Source organism: Dicentrarchus labrax, unplaced genomic scaffold (assembly GCF_905237075.1).
Source record: "Dicentrarchus labrax unplaced genomic scaffold, dlabrax2021, whole genome shotgun sequence".
Lineage (NCBI taxonomy): Eukaryota > Metazoa > Chordata > Actinopteri > Moronidae > Dicentrarchus > Dicentrarchus labrax.
In genome coordinates this window covers 27380322-27400628 of record NW_026136702.1, presented here as the reverse complement: position 1 = coordinate 27400628, position 20307 = coordinate 27380322, and positions in this window count along the sequence as shown.

Below are 20307 nucleotides of genomic sequence, written 5' to 3'. Positions count from 1 at the left end.
TGATTGGCTGGCTGAGTGTGACACTTCTCCTTATTGGCTGGCTAAGTGTTACACGCCTCCTAATTGGCTGGCTGAGTGTTACACGCCTTCTGATTGGCTGGCTGAATGTCAAAGGCCAACTGATTGGCTACCTGAGTGTTACACCCCTCCTAATTGGCTGGCTGAGTGTTACAGGCCTTCTGATTGGCTGGCTGAGTGTTACAGGCCTTCTGATTGGCTGGCTGAGTGTGACACGCCTCCTGATTGGCTGGCTGAGTGTTACAGGCCTCCTGATTGGCTGGCTGAGTGTTACAGGCCTCCTGATTTGCTGTCTGAGTGTTAAACGTCTCCTGATTGGCTAGCTGAGTGTTACACGCCTACTGATTGGCTGGCTGAGTGTGACACGTCTCCTGATTGGCTGGCTGAGTGTTAAACGTCTCCTGATTGGCTTTCTGAGTGTTACACTCCTCCTTATTGGCTAGCTGAGTGTTACACGCCTCCTGATTTTCTGTCTGAGTGTTACACACCTCCTTATTGGCTGGCTGAGTGTTACATGCCTCCTGATTGGCTTGCTGAGTGTTAAACGTCTCCTGATTGGCTGGCTGAATGTCAAAGGCCTCCTGATTGGCTGCCTGAGTGTTCCACGCCTCCTGATTGGCTGGCTGAGTGTGACACGCCTCCTTATTGGCTGGCTGAGTGTTACATGCCCCCTGATTGGCTGTCTAAGTGTTACACACCTCCTGATTGGCTGGCTGAGTGTGACATGCCTCCTGATTGGCTGGCTGAGTGTTTCACGACCCCTGATTGGCTGTATGAGTGTTAAACGTCTCCTGATTGGCTTGCTGAATGTCAAAGGCCTCCTGATTGGCTGCCTGAGTGTTACATGCCTCCTGATTGGCTGGCTGAGAGTTAAACGTCTCCTGATTGGCTGGCTGAATGTCAAAGGCCTCCTGATTGGCTGGCTGAGTGTTAAACGTCTCCTGATTGGCTGGCTGAATGTCAAAGGCCTCCTGATTGGCTGCCTGAGTGTTACACGCCTCCTGATTGGTTGGCTGAGGGGTATACGCCTCCTGAGTGGCTCGCTGAGTGTTATACACGTTCTGATTCGCTGGCGGAGTGTCAAAGGCTTCCTGATTTGCTACCTGAGTGTTACACCCCTCCTAATTGGCTGGCTGAGTGTTACAAGCCTCCTGATTGGCTGGCTGAGTGTTACACACCTCCTGATTGGCTGGCTGAGTGTTTCACGACCCCTGATTGGCTGTCTGAGTGTGACACGCCTCCTCATTGGCTGGCTGAGTGTGACATGCCTCCTGATTGGCTGGCTGAGTGTTTCACGACCCCTGATTGGCTGTCTGAGTGTGACACGCCTCCTTATTGGCTGTCTGAGTGTGACATGCCTCCTGATTGGCTGTCTGAGTGTTACCCGCCCCCTGATTTGCTGTCTGAGTGTGACACGCCTCCTTATTGGCTGGCTGAGTTTTAAACGTCTGCTGATTGGCTTGCTGAATGTCAAAGGCCTCCTTATTGGCTGCCTGAGTGTTACACGCCTCCTGATTGGCTGGCTGATTGTGACACGCCTCCTTATTGGCTGGCTGAGTGTCAATTGCCTCCTGATTGGCTGGCTGAGTGTTACACACCTCCTGATTGGTAGCTGAGTGTTACAGGCCCCCTGATTGGCTGTCTGAGTGTGACGCGCCTCGTTATTGGCTGGCTGAGTGTTACAGGCCCCCTGATTGGCTGTCTGAATGTGACGCGCCTCCTGATTGGCTGTCTGAGTGTTACACGCCCCTGATTGGCTGTCTGAGTGTTACACGCCTCCTTATTGGCTGGCTGAGTGTTACATGCCTCCTGATTGGCTGGCTGAGATTTAAACGTCTCCTGATTGGCTGGCTGAATGTCAAAGGCCTCCTGATTGGCTGGCTGAGTGTTAAACGTCTCCTGATTGGCTGGCTGAATGTCAAAGGCCTCCTGATTGGCTGCCTGAGTGTTACACGCCTCCTGATTGGCTGGCTGAGGGGTACACGCCTCCTGAGTGGCTCGCTGAGTGTTATACACGTTCTGATTCGCTGGCGGAGTGTCAAAGGCTTCCTGATTGGCTGGCTGAGTGTTTCACGACCCCTGATTGGCTGTCTTAGTGTGACACACCTCCTTATTGGCTGGCTGAGTGTGACACGCCTCCTGATTGGCTGGCTGAGTGTTTCACGACCCCTGATTGGCTATCTGAGTGTGACACGCCTCCTTTTTGGCTGTCTGAGTGTGACATGCCTCCTGATTGGCTGTCTGAGTGTTACCCGCCCCCTGATTGGCTGGCTGAGTGTGACACGCCTCCTTATTGGCTGGCTGAGTTTTAAACGTCTCCTGATTGGCTTGCTGAATGTCAAAGGCCTCCTTATTGGCTGCCTGAGTGTTACACGCCTCCTGATTGGCTGGCTGATTGTGACACGCCTCTTTATTGGCTGGCTGAGTGTCACTTGCCTCCTGATTGGCTGGCTGAGTGTTACACGCCTCCTGATTGGCTGGCTGAGTGTTACAGGCCCCCTGATTGGCTGTCTGAGTGTGACGTGCCTCGTTATTGGCTCGCTGAGTGTTAAACGCCTCCTGATTGGCTGTCTGAGTGTTACACGCCCCCTGATTGGCTGTCTGAGTGTTACACGCCTCCTGATTGGCTGGCTGAGTGTTACACGCACCCTGATTGGCTTTCTGAGTGTTACACTCGTCCTTATTGGCTACCTGAGTGTTACACCCCTCCTAATTGGCTGCCTGATTGTTACAAGCCTCCTGATTGGCTGGCTGAGTGTTACACACCTCCTGATTGGCTGGCTGAGTGTTTCACGACCCCTGATTGGCTGTCTTAGTGTGACACACCTCCTTATTGGCTGGCTGAGTGTGACACGCCTCCTGATTGGCTGGCTGAGTGTTACAAGCCTCCTTATTGGCTGGCTGAGTGATAAATGCCTCCTGATTGGCCGGCTGAGTGTTACACGCCTTCTGATTGGCTGGCTGAGTGTTACACGCCCCCTGATTGGCTTTCTGAGTTTGATAGGCCTCCATATTGGCTCGCTGAGTGTTACATGCCTCCTGATTGGTAGCTGAGTGTTACACGCCTCCTGATTGGCTGGCTGAGTGTTACACTGTTTCTGATTCGCTGGCTGAGTGTCAAAGGCTTCCTGATTGGCTGGCTGAATGTCAAACCCCTCCTGACTGGCTGCCTGAGTGTTACACGCCTCCTGATTGGCTGGCTGAGTGTGACACGCCTCCTTATTGGTTGGCTTAGTGTTACACGCCTCCTGATTGGCTGCCTGAGTGTTACACGCCTCCTGATTGGATGGCTGAGTGTGACACGCCTCCTTATTGGCTGGCTTAGTGTTACACGCCTCCTGATTGGCTGGCTGAGTGTTACACGCCTCCTGATTGGCTGGCTGAGTGTTACACGCCCCCTGATTGGCTGTCTGAGTGTTACACGCCTCCTGATTGGCTGTCTGAGTGTTACACGCCCCCTGATTGGCTGTCTGAGTGTTACATGCCTCCTGATTGGCTAGCTGAGTGTTACACGACTCCTGCTTGGCTGGCTGAGTGTTACACGCCTCCTGAGTTGTAGCTGAGTGTTACACGTCTCCTGATTGGCTGGCTGAGTTTTACACTGTTTCTGATTCGCTGGCTGAGTGTCAAAGGCTTCCTGATTGGCTGGCTGAATGTCAAAGGCCTCCTGACTGGCTGCCTGAGTGTTACAGGCCTCCTGATTGGCTGGCTGAGTGTGACACGCCTCCTTATTGGCTGGCTTAGTGTTACACGGCTCCTGATTGGCTGCCTGAGTTTTACACACCTCCTGATTGGCTGGCTGAGTGTGACACGCCTCCTTATTGGCTGGCAGAGTGTTACAGGCCTCCTGATTGGCTGGCAGAGTGTTACAGGCCTCCTGATTGGCTGGCTGAGTGTTACACGCCCCGTGATTGGCTGGCTGAGTGTTACACGCCTCCTGATTATCTAGCAGAGTGTTACACCACTCCTGATTGGCTGGGTGAGTGTTACATGCCTCCTGATTGGCTGGCTGAGTGTGACACGTCCACTTATTGGCTGGCTGAGTGTTACAGGCCCCCTGATTGGCTGGCTCAGTGTTACATGCCTCCTGATTGGCTGGGTGAGTATTACACGCCCCCTGATTGGCTGTCTGAGTGTTACACGCCTCCTGATTAGCTGGCTGAGTGTTACACTGTTTCTGATTCGCTGGCTGAGTGTCAAAGGCTTCCTGATTGGCTACCTGAGTGTTACACCCCTCCTATTTGGTTGCCTGAGTGTGACACGCCTCCTGATTGGCTGGCTGAGTGTTACACGCCTCCTGATTGGCTGGCTCAGTGTTACATGCCTCCTGATTGGCAGGCTGAGTGTTACACGCGTCCTGATTGGCTGGCTGAGTGTTACACGCCCCCTGATTTGCTATCTGATTGTTACACGCCTCCTGATTGGCTGGCTGAGTGTTACACGCCCCCTGATTTGCTATCTGATTGTTACACGCCCCCTGATTTGCTATCTGATTGTTACACACCTCCTGATTGGCTGGCTGAGTGTGACACGTTTTTTGATTCGCTGGCTGATTTTCAAAGGCTTCCTGATTGGCTACCTGAGTGTTACACCCCTCCTAATTGGCTGCCTGAGTGTGACACGCCTCCTGATTGGCTAGCTGAGTGTTAAAGGCCTCCTGATTGGCTGGCTCAGTGTTACATGCCTCCTGATTGGCAGGCTGAGTGTTACACGCGTCCTGATTGGCTGGCTGAGTGTTACACGCCCCCTGATTTGCTATCTGATTGTTACACGCCTCCTGATTGGCTGGCTGAGTGTTACACGCCCCCTGATTTGCTATCTGATTGTTACACACCTCCTGATTGGCTGGCTGAGTGTGACACTTCTCCTTATTGGCTTGCTGAGTGTTAAACGTCTCCTGATTGGCTGGCTGAATGTCAAAGGCCTCCTGATTGGCTGCCTGAGTGTTCCACGCCTCCTGATTGGCTGGCTGAGTGTGACACGCCTCCTTATTTGGTGGCTGAGTGTTACATGCCCCCTGATTGGCTGTCTAAGTGTTACACACCTCCTGATTGGCTGGCTGAGTGTGACATGCCTCCTGATTGGCTGGCTGAGTGTTTCACGACCCCTGATTGGCTGTATGAGTGTTAAACGTCTCCTGATTGGCTGGCTGAATGTCAAAGGCCTCCTGATTGGCTGGCTGAGTGTTAAACGTCTCCTGATTGGCTGGCTGAATGTCAAAGGCCTCCTGATTGGCTGCCTGAGTGTTACACGCCTCCTGATTGGTTGGCTGAGGGGTACACGCCTCCTGAGTGGCTCGCTGAGTGTTATACACGTTCTGATTCGCTGGCGGAGTGTCAAAGGCTTCCTGATTTGCTACCTGAGTGTTACACCCCTCCTAATTGGCTGGCTGAGTGTTACAAGCCTCCTGATTGGCTAGCTGAGTGTTACACACCTCCTGATTGGCTGGCTGAGTGTTTCACGACCCCTGATTGGCTGTCTGAGTGTGACACGCCTCCTCATTGGCTGGCTGAGTGTGACATGCCTCCTGATTGGCTGGCTGAGTGTTTCACGACCCCTGATTGGCTGTCTGAGTGTGACACGCCTCCTTATTGGCTGTCTGAGTGTGACATGCCTCCTGATTGGCTGTCTGAGTGTTACCCGCCCCCTGATTTGCTGTCTGAGTGTGACACGCCTCCTTATTGGCTGGCTGAGTTTTAAACGTCTGCTGATTGGCTTGCTGAATGTCAAAGGCCTCCTTATTGGCTGCCTGAGTGTTACACGCCTCCTGATTGGCTGGCTGATTGTGACACGCCTCCTTATTGGCTGGCTGAGTGTCAATTGCCTCCTGATTGGCTGGCTGAGTGTTACACGCCTCCTGATTGGTAGCTGAGTGTTACAGGCCCCCTGATTGGCTGTCTGAGTGTGACGCGCCTCGTTATTGGCTGGCTGAGTGTTACAGGCCCCCTGATTGGCTGTCTGAATGTGACGCGCCTCCTGATTGGCTGTCTGAGTGTTACACGCCCCCTGATTGGCTGTCTGAGTGTTACACGCCTCCTTATTGGCTGGCTGAGTGTTACATGCCTCCTGATTGGCTGGCTGAGATTTAAACGTCTCCTGATTGGCTGGCTGAATGTCAAAGGCCTCCTGATTGGCTGGCTGAGTGTTAAACGTCTCCTGATTGGCTGGCTGAATGTCAAAGGCCTCCTGATTGGCTGCCTGAGTGTTACACGCCTCCTGATTGGCTGGCTGAGGGGTACACGCCTCCTGAGTGGCTCGCTGAGTGTTATACACGTTCTGATTCGCTGGCGGAGTGTCAAAGGCTTCCTGATTGGCTGGCTGAGTGTTTCACGACCCCTGATTGGCTGTCTTAGTGTGACACACCTCCTTATTGGCTGGCTGAGTGTGACACGCCTCCTGATTGGCTGGCTGAGTGTTTCACGACCCCTGATTGGCTATCTGAGTGTGACACGCCTCCTTATTGGCTGTCTGAGTGTGACATGCCTCCTGATTGGCTGTCTGAGTGTTACCCGCCCCCTGATTGGCTGGCTGAGTGTGACACGCCTCCTTATTGGCTGGCTGAGTTTTAAACGTCTCCTGATTGGCTTGCTGAATGTCAAAGGCCTCCTTATTGGCTGCCTGAGTGTTACACGCCTCCTGATTGGCTGGCTGATTGTGACACGCCTCTTTATTGGCTGGCTGAGTGTCACTTGCCTCCTGATTGGCTGGCTGAGTGTTACACGCCTCCTGATTGGCTGGCTGAGTGTTACAGGCCCCCTGATTGGCTGTCTGAGTGTGACGTGCCTCGTTATTGGCTCGCTGAGTGTTAAACGCCTCCTGATTGGCTGTCTGAGTGTTACACGCCCCCTGATTGGCTGTCTGAGTGTTACACGCCTCCTGATTGGCTGGCTGAGTGTTACACGCACCCTGATTGGCTTTCTGAGTGTTACACTCGTCCTTATTGGCTACCTGAGTGTTACACCCCTCCTAATTGGCTGCCTGAGTGTTACAAGCCTCCTGATTGGCTGGCTGAGTGTTACACACCTCCTGATTGGCTGGCTGAGTGTTTCACGACCCCTGATTGGCTGTCTTAGTGTGACACACCTCCTTATTGGCTGGCTGAGTGTGACACGCCTCCTGATTGGCTGGCTGAGTGTTTCACGACCCCTGATTGGCTATCTGAGTGTGACACGCCTCCTTATTGGCTGTCTGAGTGTGACATGCCTCCTGATTGGCTGTCTGAGTGTTACCCGCCCCCTGATTTGCTGGCTGAGTGTGACACGCGTCCTTATTGGCTGGCTGAGTTTTAAACGTCTCCTGATTGGCTTGCTGAATGTCAAAGGCCTCCTTATTGGCTGCCTGAGTGTTACACGCCTCCTGATTGGCTGGCTGATTGTGACACGCCTCTTTATTGGGTGGCTGAGTGTCACTTGCCTCCTGATTGGCTGGCTGAGTGTTACACGCCTCCTGATTGGCTGGCTGAGTGTTACAGGCCCCCTGATTGGCTGTCTGAGTGTGACGTGCCTCGTTATTGGCTGGCTGAGTGTTAAACGCCTCCTGATTGGCTGTCTGAGTGTTACACGCCCCCTGATTGGCTGTCTGAGTGTAACACGCCTCCTGATTGGCTGGCTGAGTGTTACACGCACCCTGATTGGCTTTCTGAGTGTTACACTCGTCCTTATTGGCTAGCTGAGTGTTACACGCCTCCTGATTTTCTGTCTGAGTGTTACACACCTCCTTATTGGTTAGCTGAGTGTTACATGCCTCCTAATTGGCTTCCTGAGTGTGAAACACCTCCTTATTGGCTGGCTGAGTGTTACACGCCTCCTGATTTTCTGTCGAGTGACACACCTCCTTATTGGCTGGCTGAGTGTTACATGCCTCCTTATTGGCTGGCTGAGTGTTACACCCCCCTGATTTTCTGTCTGAGTGTTACACACCTCCTTATTGGCTGGCTGAGTGTTCCACGCCTCCTGATTGGCTGGCTGAGTGTGATACGCCTCCTTATTTGGTGGCTGAGTGTTACATGCCTCCTGATTGGCTTGCTGAGTGTTCCACGCCTCCTGATGGGCTGGCTGAGTGTGACACGCCCCCTTATTTGGTGGCTGAGTGTTACATGCCTCCTGATTGGCTGGCTGAGTGTAACATGCCTCCTGATTGGCTGGCTGAGTGTTACATGCCTCCTGATTGGCTGGCTGAGTGTTAAATGTCTCCTGGTTGGCTGGCTGAGTGTCACACGCCTCCTGATTGACTGGCTGAGTGTTACATGCCCCCTGATTGGCTGTCTAAGACTTACACACCTCCTGATTGGCTGGCTGAGTGTTCCACGCCTCCTGATTGGCTGGCTGAGTGTGACACGCCTTCTGATTGGCTGGCTGAGTGTTACACGCCCCCGATTGGCTGGCTGAGTGTTGCACGCCTCCTGATTGGCTGGCTGAGTGTTACACGCCTCCTGATTGGCTGGCAGAGTTTTACATGCCTCCTGATTGGCTAGCAGAGTGTTGCACGCCTCCTGATTGGCTGGCTGAGTGTTACACGCCTCCTGATTGGCTGGCAGAGTGTTACAAGCCTTCTGATTGGCTCATAATTTGCTTCCTGAGTGTGACACGCCTCCTGATTAGCTGGCTGAGTTTTACATGCCTCCTGATTGGCTAGCAGAGTGTTGCACGCCTCCTGATTGGCTGGCTGAGTGTTACACGCCTCCTGATTGGCTGGCAGAGTGTTACAAGCCTTCTGATTGGCTGGCTGTGTGTTACAAGCCTCCTGATTGGCTTCCTAAGTGTTACAGGCCTCCCTATTTGCTGGCTGAGTGTTACATGCCTCCTGATTTGCTGGCTGAGTGTTACACGCCTTCTGGTTGGCTGGCTGAGTGTTACACGCCCCCTGATTGGCTTTCTGAGTGTGATAGGCCGCCTTATTGGCTCGCTGAGTGTTACATGCCTCCTGATTGGCTGGCTGAGTGTTAAACGCCTAATGATTGGCTGGCTGAATGTCAAAGGCCTCATAATTTGCTTCCTGAGTGTGACACGCCTCCTGATTGGCTGGCTGAGTGTTACACGCCTCCAGATTGGCTGGCTGAGTGTTACACGCCCCCTGATTAGCTGGCTGAGTTTTACACGCCTCCTGATTGGCTAGCAGAGTGTTGCACGCCTCCTGATTGGCTGGCTGAGTGTTACACGCCTCCTGATTGGCTGGCAGAGTGTTACAAGCCTTCTGATTGGCTGGCTGTGTGTTACAAGCCTCCTGATTGGCTTCCTAAGTGTTACAGGCCTCCTGATTGGCTGGCTGAGTGTGACATGCCTCCTTATTTGCTGGGTGAGTGTGATAGGCCTCCTTATTGGCTCGCTGAGTGTTACATGCCTCCTGATTGGCTGGCTGAGTGTTAAACGCCTCTTGATTGGCTGGCTGAATGTAAAAGGCCTCATGATTGGCTGCCTGAGTGTTACACACCTCCTGATTGGCTGGCTGAGTGTGACACGCCTCCTTATTGGCTGGCAGAGTGTTACAGGCGTCCTGATTGGCTGGCTGAGTGTGACATGCCTCCTGATTGGCTGGCTGAGTGTTACAAGCCTCCTGATTGGCTAGCTGAGTGTTACACGCCTCCTGATTGGTAGCTGAGTGTGACACGCCTCCTTTATGGCTGCCCGAGTGTTACACGCCTCCTAATTGGCTGCCTGAGTGTTACACGCCCCCTGATTGGCTGTCTGAGTGTTAAACGCCTCCTGATTGGCTGGCTGAGTGTGACACGCCTCCTCATTGGCTGGCTAATTGTTACAGGCATCCTGATTGGCTGGCTGAGTGTTATACGCCCCCTGATTAGCTGGCTGAGTGTGACACGCCTCCTTATTGGCTAGCTGAGTGTTATACGCCCCCTGATTAGCTGGCTAAATGTGACACGCCTCCTTATTGGCTGGCTGAGTGTTACACGCCTCCAGATTGGCTAGCAGAGTGTAACACGCCTCCTGATTGGCTGGCTGAGTGTTACACGCCCCCTGATTAGCTGGCTGATTGTGACAAGCCTCCTTATTGGCTTCCTAAGTGTTACAGGCCTCCTGATCGGCTGGCTGAGTGTGACATGCCTCCTTATTGGCTGGCTGAGTGTTACATGCCTCCTGATTTGCTGGCTGAGTGTTACACGCCTTCTGATTGGCTGGCTGAGTGTTACACGCCCCCTGATTGGCTTTCTGAGTGTGATAGGCCTCCTTATTGGCTCGCTGAGTGTTACATGCCTCCTGATTGGCTGGCTGAGTGTTAAACGCCTCTTGATTGGCTGGCTGAATGTAAAAGGCCTCATGATTGGCTGCCTGAGTGTTACACACCTCCTGATTGGCTGGCTGAGTGTGACACGCCTCCTTATTGGCTGGCAGAGTGTTACAGGCGTCCTGATTGGCTGGCTGAGTGTGACATGCCTCCTGATTGGCTGGCTGAGTGTTACAAGCCTCCTGATTGGCTAGCTGAGTGTTACACGCCTCCTGATTGGTAGCTGAGTGTGACACTCCTCCTTTATGGCTGCCCGAGTGTTACACGCCTCCTAATTGGCTGGCTGAGTGTTACACTGTTTCTGATTCGCTGGCTGAGTGTCAAAGGCTTCCTGATTTGCTGGCTGAATGTCAAAGGCCTCCTGACTGGCTGCCTGAGTGTTACAGGCCTCCTGATTGGCTGGCTGAGTGTGACACGCCTCCTAATTGGCTGCTTAGTGTTAACGCCTCCTATGCCTGAGTTTTACACGCCTCCTTATTGGCTGGCAGAGTGTTACAGGCCTCCTGATTGGCTGGCTGAGTGTTACACGCCTCCTGATTATCTAGCAGAGTGTTACACCCCTCCTGATTGGCTGGGTGAGTGTACATTCCTCCTGATTGGCTGGCTGAGTGTGACATGCCTCCTTATTGGCTGGCTGAGTGTTACAGGCCCCCGGATTGGCTGGCTCAGTGTTACACGCCTCCTGATTGGTTGGTTGAGTATTACACGCCCCCTGATTGGCTGTCTGAGTGTTACACGCCTCCTGATTAGCTGGCTGAGTGTTACACTGTTTCTGATTCGCTGGCTGAGTGTCAAAGGCTTCCTGATTGGCTACCTGAGTGTTACACCCCTCCTATTTGGTTGCCTGAGTGTGACACGCCTCCTGATTGGCTGGCTGAGTGTTACACGCCTCCTGATTGGCTGGCTCAGTGTTACATGCCTCCTGATTGGCAGGCTGAGTGTTACACGCGTCCTGATTGGCTGGCTGAGTGTTACACGCCCCCTGATTTGATATCTGATTGTTACACGCCTCCTGATTGGCTGGCTGAGTGTTACACGCCCCCTGATTTGCTATCTGATTGTTACACACCTCCTGATTGGCTGGCTGAGTGTGACACGTTTTTTGATTCGCTGGCTGATTTTCAAAGGCTTCCTGATTGGCTACCTGAGTGTTACACCCCTCCTAATTGGCTGCCTGAGTGTGACATGCCTCCTGATTGGCTAGCTGAGTGTTAAAGGCCTCCTGATTGGCTGGCTCAGTGTTACATGCCTCCTGATTGGCAGGCTGAGTGTTACACGCGTCCTGATTGGCTGGCTGAGTGTGCACGCCCCCTGATTTGCTATCTGATTGTTACATGCCTCCTGATTGGCTGGCTGAGTGTTACACGCCCCCTGATTTGCTATCTGATTGTTACACACCTCCTGATTGGCTGGCTGAGTGTGACACGTCTCCTTATTGGCTGGCTGAGTGTTACACGCCTCCTGATTGGTTGGCTGGGTGTTACACGCCTCCTGATTGGTAGCTGAGTGTTACACGCCTCCTGATTGGCTGCCTGAGTTTTAAACCCCTCTTAATTGGCTGCCTCAGTGTGACACGCCTCCTTCTTGGCTGCCTGAGTGTGACACGTCTCCTTATTGGCTGTCTGAGTGTTACAAGCCCCCTGATTGGCTGTCTGAGTGTGACACGCCTACTTATTGGCTGGCTGAGTGTTACACGCCCCCTGATTGGCTAGCTGAGTGTTACACGCCTCCTGATTGGTTGGCTGGGTGTTACACGCCTCCTGATTGGTAGCTGAGTGTTACACGCCTCCTGATTGGCTACCTGAGTTTTACACGCCTCCTGATTGGCTGGCTGAGTATGACACGCCTCCTTATTTCCTGGCTGAGTGTAACAAGCCCCTGGATTGGCTGTCTGAGTGTTACAAGCCCCCTGATTGGCTGTCTGAGTGTGACACGCCTCCTTATTGGCTGGTTGAGTGTGAAACGCCTCCTTTTTGGCTGGCTGAGTGCTACACGCCTACTGATTGGCTGGCTGAGTGTTACACGCCTCCTGATTGTCTAGCTGAGTTTTACACGCCTCCTGATTGGCTGGCTGAGTGTTACACGCCTCCTGATTGGTAGCTGAGTGTTACACGCCTCCTGATTGGCTGGCTGAGTGTTATACATGTTCTGATTGGATGGCTGAGTGTCAAAGGCTTCCTGATTGGCTGCCTGAGTGTTACACCCCTCTTAATTGGCTTCCTGAGTGTGAAACGCCTCCTTATTGGTAACTGAGTGTTATACCCCTCCTAATTGGCTGCCTGAGTGTGACACGCCTCCTTCTTGGCTGGCTGAGTGTTACACGCCTCCTGATTGGCTGACTGAGTGTGACACGCCTCCTTCTTGGCTGGCTGAGTGTTACACGCCTCCTGATTGGATGGCTGAGTGTGAAACGCCTCCTAATTGGCTGCCTGAGTGTGACAAGCCTCCTTCTTGGTTGCCTGACTGTTAAACGCCTCCTAATTGGCTGCCTGAGTGTGACACGCCTCCTGATTGGCTGCCTGAGTGTTACACGCCTCCTGATTGGCTGGCTGAATGTGACACCACTCCTTATTGGCTGGCTGAGTGTTACATGCCTCCTGATTGGCTGACTGAGTGTTACACGCCTCCTGATTGGCTGGCTAAGTGTTACAAGCCCCCTGATTCGCTGTCTGAGTTTGACACGCCTCCTTATTGGCTGGCTGAGTGTTACATGCCTCCTGATTGGTTGGCTGAGTGATAAACGTCTCCTGATTGGCTGGCTGAATGTCAAAGGCCTCCTGATTGGTTGGTCTAGTGTTACACAACTCCTGATTGGCTGTCTGAGTGTTACACGCCCCCTGATTGGCTGTCTAAGTGTTACACGCCTCCTGATTGGCTGGCTGATTGTGAAACGCCTCCTTATTGGCTGGCTGAGTGTTACACGCCTCCTGATTGGCTGGCTGAGTGTTACAGGCCTCCTGATTGGCTGGCTGAGTGTTACACGCCTCCTGACAGCTGGCTAAGTGTTACACGCCTCCTGATTGGCTGGCTGAGTGTGACACGCCCCCTGATTGGCTGTCTAAGTGTTACACGCCTCCTGATTGGCTGGCTGATTTTGACACGCCTCCTTATTGGTTGGCTGAGTGTTACACGCCTCCTGATTGGCTGCCTGAGTGTTACAAGCCCCCTGATTCGTTGGCTGAGTGTTTCACGCATCCTGATTGGCTGCCTGAGTGTGACACGCCTCCTTATTGGCTGCCTGAGTGTTACATGCCTCCTGATTGGCTACCTGACTGTTACACCCCTCCTAATTGGATGCCTGAGTGTTACACGCCTCCTGATTGGCTGCCTGAGTGTTACACGCCTCCTGATTGGCTGGTTGAGTGTGACACGACTCCTTATTGGCTGGCTGAGTGTTACATGCCTCCTGATTGGTTGGCTGAGTGTTACAGGCCCCCTGATTGGCTGGCTGAGTGTAACAAGCCCCCTGATTGGCTGTCTGAGTGTAACACGCCCCTGGATTGGCTGTCTGAGTGTTACAAGCCCCCTGATTGGCTGTCTGAGTGTGACACGCCTCCTTATTGGCTGGTTGAGTGTGAAACGCCTCCTTTTTGGCTGGCTGAGTGCTACACGCCTACTGATTGGCTGGCTGAGTGTTACACGCCTCCTGATTGTCTAGCTGAGTTTTACACGCCTCCTGATTGGCTGGCTGAGTGTTACACGCCTCCTGATTGGTAGCTGAGTGTTACACGCCTCCTGATTGGCTGGCTGAGTGTTATACACGTTCTGATTGGATGGCTGAGTGTCAAAGGCTTCCTGATTGGCTGCCTGAGTGTTACACCCCTCCTAATTGGCTTCCTGAGTGTGAAACGCCTCCTGATTGGTAACTGAGTGTTATACCCCTCCTAATTGGCTGCCTGAGTGTGACACGCCTCCTTCTTGGCTGGCTGAGTGTTACACGCCTCCTGATTGGCTGACTGAGTGTGACACGCCTCCTTCTTGGCTGGCTGAGTGTTACACGCCTCCTGATTGGATGGCTGAGTGTGAAACGCCTCCTAATTGGCTGCCTGAGTGTGACAAGCCTCCTTCTTGGTTGCCTGACTGTTAAACGCCTCCTAATTGGCTGCCTGAGTGTGACACGCCTCCTGATTGGTAGCTGAGTGTTACACCCCTCCTGATTGGCTGGCTGAGTGTTACACGCCACTTGATTGGCTGTCTGAGTGTTACACGCCTCCTGATTGTCTAGCTGAGTTCTACACGCCTCCTGATTGGCTGTCTGAGTGTGACACGTCTCCTTATTGGCTGACTGAGTGTTACATGCCTCCTGATTGGCTGGCTGAGTGTGACACGCCTCCTGATTGGCTGGCTGAGTGTTAAACGGCTCCTGATTGGCTACCTGAGTTTTACACGCCTCCTGATTGGCTGGCTGAGTGTTACACGCCTCCTGATTGGCTGGCTGAGTGTTAAACTATTAATACTCACATTCCTCGAGGCACTGGCCGAGGAGGTGGAGTAGCAGCTATATATGATTCGAGCGTTTTAATGGACCCTAAACCTAAACTAAATTATAATTCATTTGAAAGCCTTGTTCTTAGCCTTTCTCACCCAAACTGGAAAACACTGCAGCCAGTTCTATTTGTTATAGTGTACCGCGCTCCTGGACCGTACTCTGATTTTATATCTGAATTTTCAGAGTTTCTATCAAGCTTAGTCCTTAAATCAGATAAAGTAATTATTGTAGGTGATTTTAATATTCATGTGGATGTTGACAATGACAGCCTTAGTAATGCATTTATATCATTAATAGACTCAATTGGCTTCTGTCAGAGTGTAAATAAACCAACTCATTGTTTTAATCACACTCTTGACCTTGTTTTATCATATGGCATTGATATTGAACATTTAATAGTCTTCCCACATAATCCTTTCCTATCTGACCATTATTTAGTAACTTTTGAATTCATACTATTAGATTATAAGCCATTAGGCAAAACTTCCTACAGCAGATGTCTATCTGACAGTGCTGTAGCTAAATTTAAGGAGGAGATTCCTTCAGTGTTTAATTCAATGCCATGTCTGAATTTAACAGAGTCCTATAATAGCTTTAGTCCCTCTGAAATTGATAATCTTGTCGATAGTGCTACAGGCTCACTACGATCAACATTAGACTCTATCGCTCCTATAAAAAGGAAATTATTAAAACATAGGAGACTAGCACCTTGGTATAACCACCAAACCCGCCAGTTAAAGCAAATAGCTAGGAAATCTGAAAGGAAATGGCGCTCTTCCAAATTATCAGAATATCGCTCAAATTGGCAAGATGATCTTAAGATTTATAGAAAGGCCCTCCGTAATGCCAGAGGAGCCTATTACTCAGCACTAATAGAAGAAAATAAGAACAACCCTAGGTTCCTCTTCAGCACTGTAGCCAGGCTGACAGAGAGTCACAGCTCTATCGAGCCACATATCCCCATAAACCTAAGTAGCAATGACTTCATGAGCTTCTTCTATAATAAAATTATTACTATTAGAGAAAAAATTAATCACCAACTGCCATCAACAGTTATCAGTGGCTCTCCAAGTTCAGGGACTTCTGTCAACGTAAACTTAGATGTATATTTAGACTGTTTTTCTGCTATCGATCTTCATCAGTTAACTTCAATCATTTCTTCATCGAAGCCATCAACCTGTCTGTTAGACCCGATCCCAACTAGGCTGCTTAAAGAAGTTGTTCCCTTAATTGGCACTTCTTTACTGGATATGATTAATCTTTCTTTATTATCAGGATATGTACCACAGTCCTTTAAAGTAGCTGTAATTAAACCCCTTCTTAAAAAGTCTACTCTTGACCCAGGGGTTTTAGCCAACTATAGACCGATTTCTAACCTCCCGTTCCTCTCTAAGATTCTGGAGAAAGTAGTCGCCAAAGAGTTGTGTGACTTTCTACATAACAATAGTTTATTTGAGGATTTTCAGTCAGGATTTAGAGTTCATCATAGCACAGAGACAGCTCTGGTTAAAGTTAATAATGACCTTCTGACTGCTTCTGACAATGGACTTGTCTCTGTACTTGTATTATTAGATCTTAGTGCTGCATTTGACACCATTGACCATGATATTCTTTTACAGAGACTTGAGCATCAAATTGGCATTAAAGGAACTGCCCTAACCTGGTTTAAGTCATACTTATCAGATCGTTCTCAGTTTGTACATGTTAACGATGAATCCTCCATAAATACTAAAGTTAGTCATGGAGTTCCACAAGGTTCTGTACTTGGACCAATACTATTTACTTTATATATGCTCCCTTTAGGCAACATTATTAGGAATCACTCCATTAACTTTCACTGTTATGCAGATGATACGCAGTTATATCTATCAATCAAACCCAATGAAATTAATCAATTATCTAAATTACAAACATGTCTTAAGGACATAAAATCCTGGATGACCTGCAATTTTCTGATGTTAAACTCAGAAAAAATCGAAATTCTTGTTCTTGGCCCCAAAAACCTTAGAGACTCATTGTCTAAAGATATAGTCACTCTAGATGGCATTAACTTGGCCTCTAGCACCACTGTCAGGAATCTTGGAGTTATCTTTGATCAGGACTTGTCATTTAACTCCCACATAAAGCAGACCTCTAGGACTGCCTTCTTTCATTTACGTAATATTAGAAAAATTAGACACATACTATCACAGACAGATGCAGAAAAACTAATCCATGCATTTGTTACTTCAAGGCTGGATTACTGCAACTCTTTATTATCAGGTTGCCCCAATAAGTCCATTAAAACGCTCCAATTAATTCAGAACGCTGCAGCACGAGTACTGACAGGAACTAGAAAAAGAGATCACATCTCTCCTGTACTAGCTACTCTGCATTGGCTCCCTATAAAATGTAGAATTGAATTTAAAATACTCCTCCTCACCTATAAAGCTCTTCATGGTCAGGCCCCTTCATATCTTAAAGAGCTCATAGTACCCTATTACCCCACTAGAACACTACGTTCTCTGAATGCTGGGCTACTTGTGGTTCCTATAGTCTCTAAAAGTAGAACAGGAGCCAGAGCCTTCAGTTACCAAGCTCCTCTCCTGTGGAACCAGCTTCCAGTTGTGGTTCGGGAGGCAGACACCCTCACCACATTCAAGAGTAGGCTTAAGACATTCCTCTTTGATAAAGCTTATAGTTAGGGCTGGATCAGGTGAGTCCTGAACCATCCCTTAGTTATGCTGCTATAGGCCTAGACTGTCGGGGGATTTCCCATGGTGCACTGAGCTACTCTCTTCCTCTCTCTTTCTGCACTCATTCATGTCCCTTTAATGCATGTTACTAACTCCACTTCTTCCCCGGAGTTCTTGTGCTTTCTCGTCTCGCAGGTTCTCATGGATCCTGGTGGAGCCTCCTGCCATGGTCCTGCTTGACTGCCATTGCCAATACTGTTGTTGCTGTGCACCTGTCTGTCTGTCGCTCTCTCTCTCTCTCTCTCTCTCTCTCTCTCTCTCTCTCTCTCTCTCTCTCTCTCTCTCTCTCACCCCAACTGGTCGAGACAGACGACCACCCACCTAGAGCCGGAGGATCTGTCCTAGGTTTCTGCCTTTTAACAGGCAGTTTTTCCTTGCCCTTGTCGCCAAGTGCTTGCTCATGGTGGTACTGTTGGGTCTCTGTAATTAATGTTAAAGAGTTCGGTCTAGACCTGCTCTATTTGAAAAGTGTCCTGAGATAACTTCTGTTATGAATTGGCGCTATACAAATAAAATTGAATTGAATTGAATTGAATTAAACGGCTCCTGATTGGCTGGCTGAATGTCAAAGGCCTCCTGATTGGCTGGCTGTGTGTTACACCCGTCCTAATTTGCTGCCTTAGTGTGACACGCCTCCTTATTGGCTGCCTGAGTGTTACATGCCTCCTAATTGGCTGCCTGAGTGTGAAACGCCTCCTGATTGGCTGGTTGAGTGTTACATGTCCCCTGATTGGCTGTCTAAGTGTGCCACGTCTCCTTATTGGCTGACTGAGTGTTACATGCCTCATGATTGGCTGGCTGAGTGTGTACGTGTACTGATTGGCTGGCTGAATGTCAAAGACCTCCTGATTGGCTGGCTGACTGTGACGCGACACCTTATTGGCAAGCTGAGTGTTACACGCCCCCTGATTGGCTGTCTGAGTGTGACACGACTCCTTATTGGCTGGCTGAGTGTTAAACGGCTCCTGATTGGCTGGCTGAATGTCAACGGCCTCCTGATTGGCTGGCTGTGTGTTACACCCGTCCTAATTGGCTGGTTGAGTGTTACATGCCGACTGATTGGCTATCTGAGTGTGACACGTCTCCTTATTGGCTGACTGAGTGTTACATGCCTCCTGATTGGCTGTCTGAGTGTGACACGTCTCCTTATTGGCTGACTGAGTGTTACATGCCTCCTGATTGGCTGGCTGAGTGTGAAACACCTCCTGATTGGCTTGTTGAGTGTTACATGCCCCCTGATTTGCTGTCTGAGTGTGCCACGTCACCTTATTGGCTGACTGAGTGTTACATGCCTCCTGATTAGCTGGCTGAGTGTGTACGTCTCCTGGTTGGCTGGCTGAATGTCAAAGACCTCCTGATTGGCTGGCTGAGTGTGACACGCCTCTTTATTGGCAAGCTGAGTGTTACACGCCCCCTGATTGGCTGGCTAAGTGTTACATGCCCCCTGATTGGCTGTCTGAGTGTTACACGCCTCCTGATAGGCTGGCTGAGCGTTACACGCCTCCTGATTGGCTAGCTGAGTGTTACACGCCTCCTGATAGGCTGGCTGAGCGTTACACGCCTCCTGATTCGCTGGCTGAGAGTCAAAGGCTTACTGATTGGCTGGCTGAGAGTCAAAGGCTTACTGATTGGCTACCTGAGTGTTACACCCCTCCTAATTGGCTGCCTGAGTGTGAAACGTCTCCTTATTGGCTGCCTGAGTGATACATGCCTCCTGATTGGCTGGCTGATTGTGACACGCCCCCTGATTGGCTGTCTAAGTGTTACACACCTCCTGATTGGCTGGCTGATTGTGACACGCCTCCTTATTGGCTGGCTGAGTGTTACACGCCTCCTGATTGGCTGGCTGAGTGTTACAGGTCTCCTTATTGGCTGGCTGAGTGTTACACGCCTCCTGATATGCTGGCTAAGTGTTAGACGCCTCCTGATTGGCTGGCTGAGTATTACACGCCTCCTGATTGGCTGGCTGTTTGTTACACGCCCCCTGATTGGCTGTCTATGTGTTACACGCCTCCTGATTGGCTAGCTGAGTGTTACACGCCTCCTGATATGTTGGCCGGGTGTTACACGCCTCCTGATTGGTAGCTGAGTGTTACACACCTCCTGATTGGCTGCCTGAGTTTTAAACCCCTCTTAATTGGCTGCCTGAGTGTGACACGCCTCCTTCTTGGCTGCCTGAGTGTGACACGTCTCCTTATTGGCTGTCTGAGTGTTACAAGCCCCCTGATTGGCTGTCTGAGTGTGACACGCCTACTTATTGGCTGGCTGAGTGTGACACGCCTCCTTATTGGCTGGCTGAGTGCTACACGCCTACTGATTGGCTGGCTGAGTGTTACACGCCTCCTGATTGTCTAGCTGAGTTTTACACGCCTCCTGATTGGCTGGCTGAGTGTTACACGCCTCCTGATTGGTAGCTGAGTGTTACACGCCTCCTGATATGCTGGCTGAGTGTTATACACGTTCTGATTGGATGGCTGAGTGTCAAAGGCTTCCTGATTGGCTACCTGAGTGTTACACCCCTCCTAATTGTCTTCCTGAGTGTGAAACGCCTCCTGATTGGTAACTGAGTGTTATACCCCTCCGAATTGGCTGCCTGAGTGTGACACGCCTCCTTCTTGGCTGCCTGAGTATTACACGACTCCTAATTGGCTGCCTGAGTGTGACACGTCTCCTTATTGGCTGGCTGAGTGTTAAACGCCTCCTGATTGGCTGGCTGAGTGTTAAACGCCTCCTGATTGGCTACCTGAGTGTTACACGCCTCCTGATTGGCTGGCTGAGTGTTACACGCCTCCTGATTCGCTGGCTGAGTGTTATACGCCGCTTGAT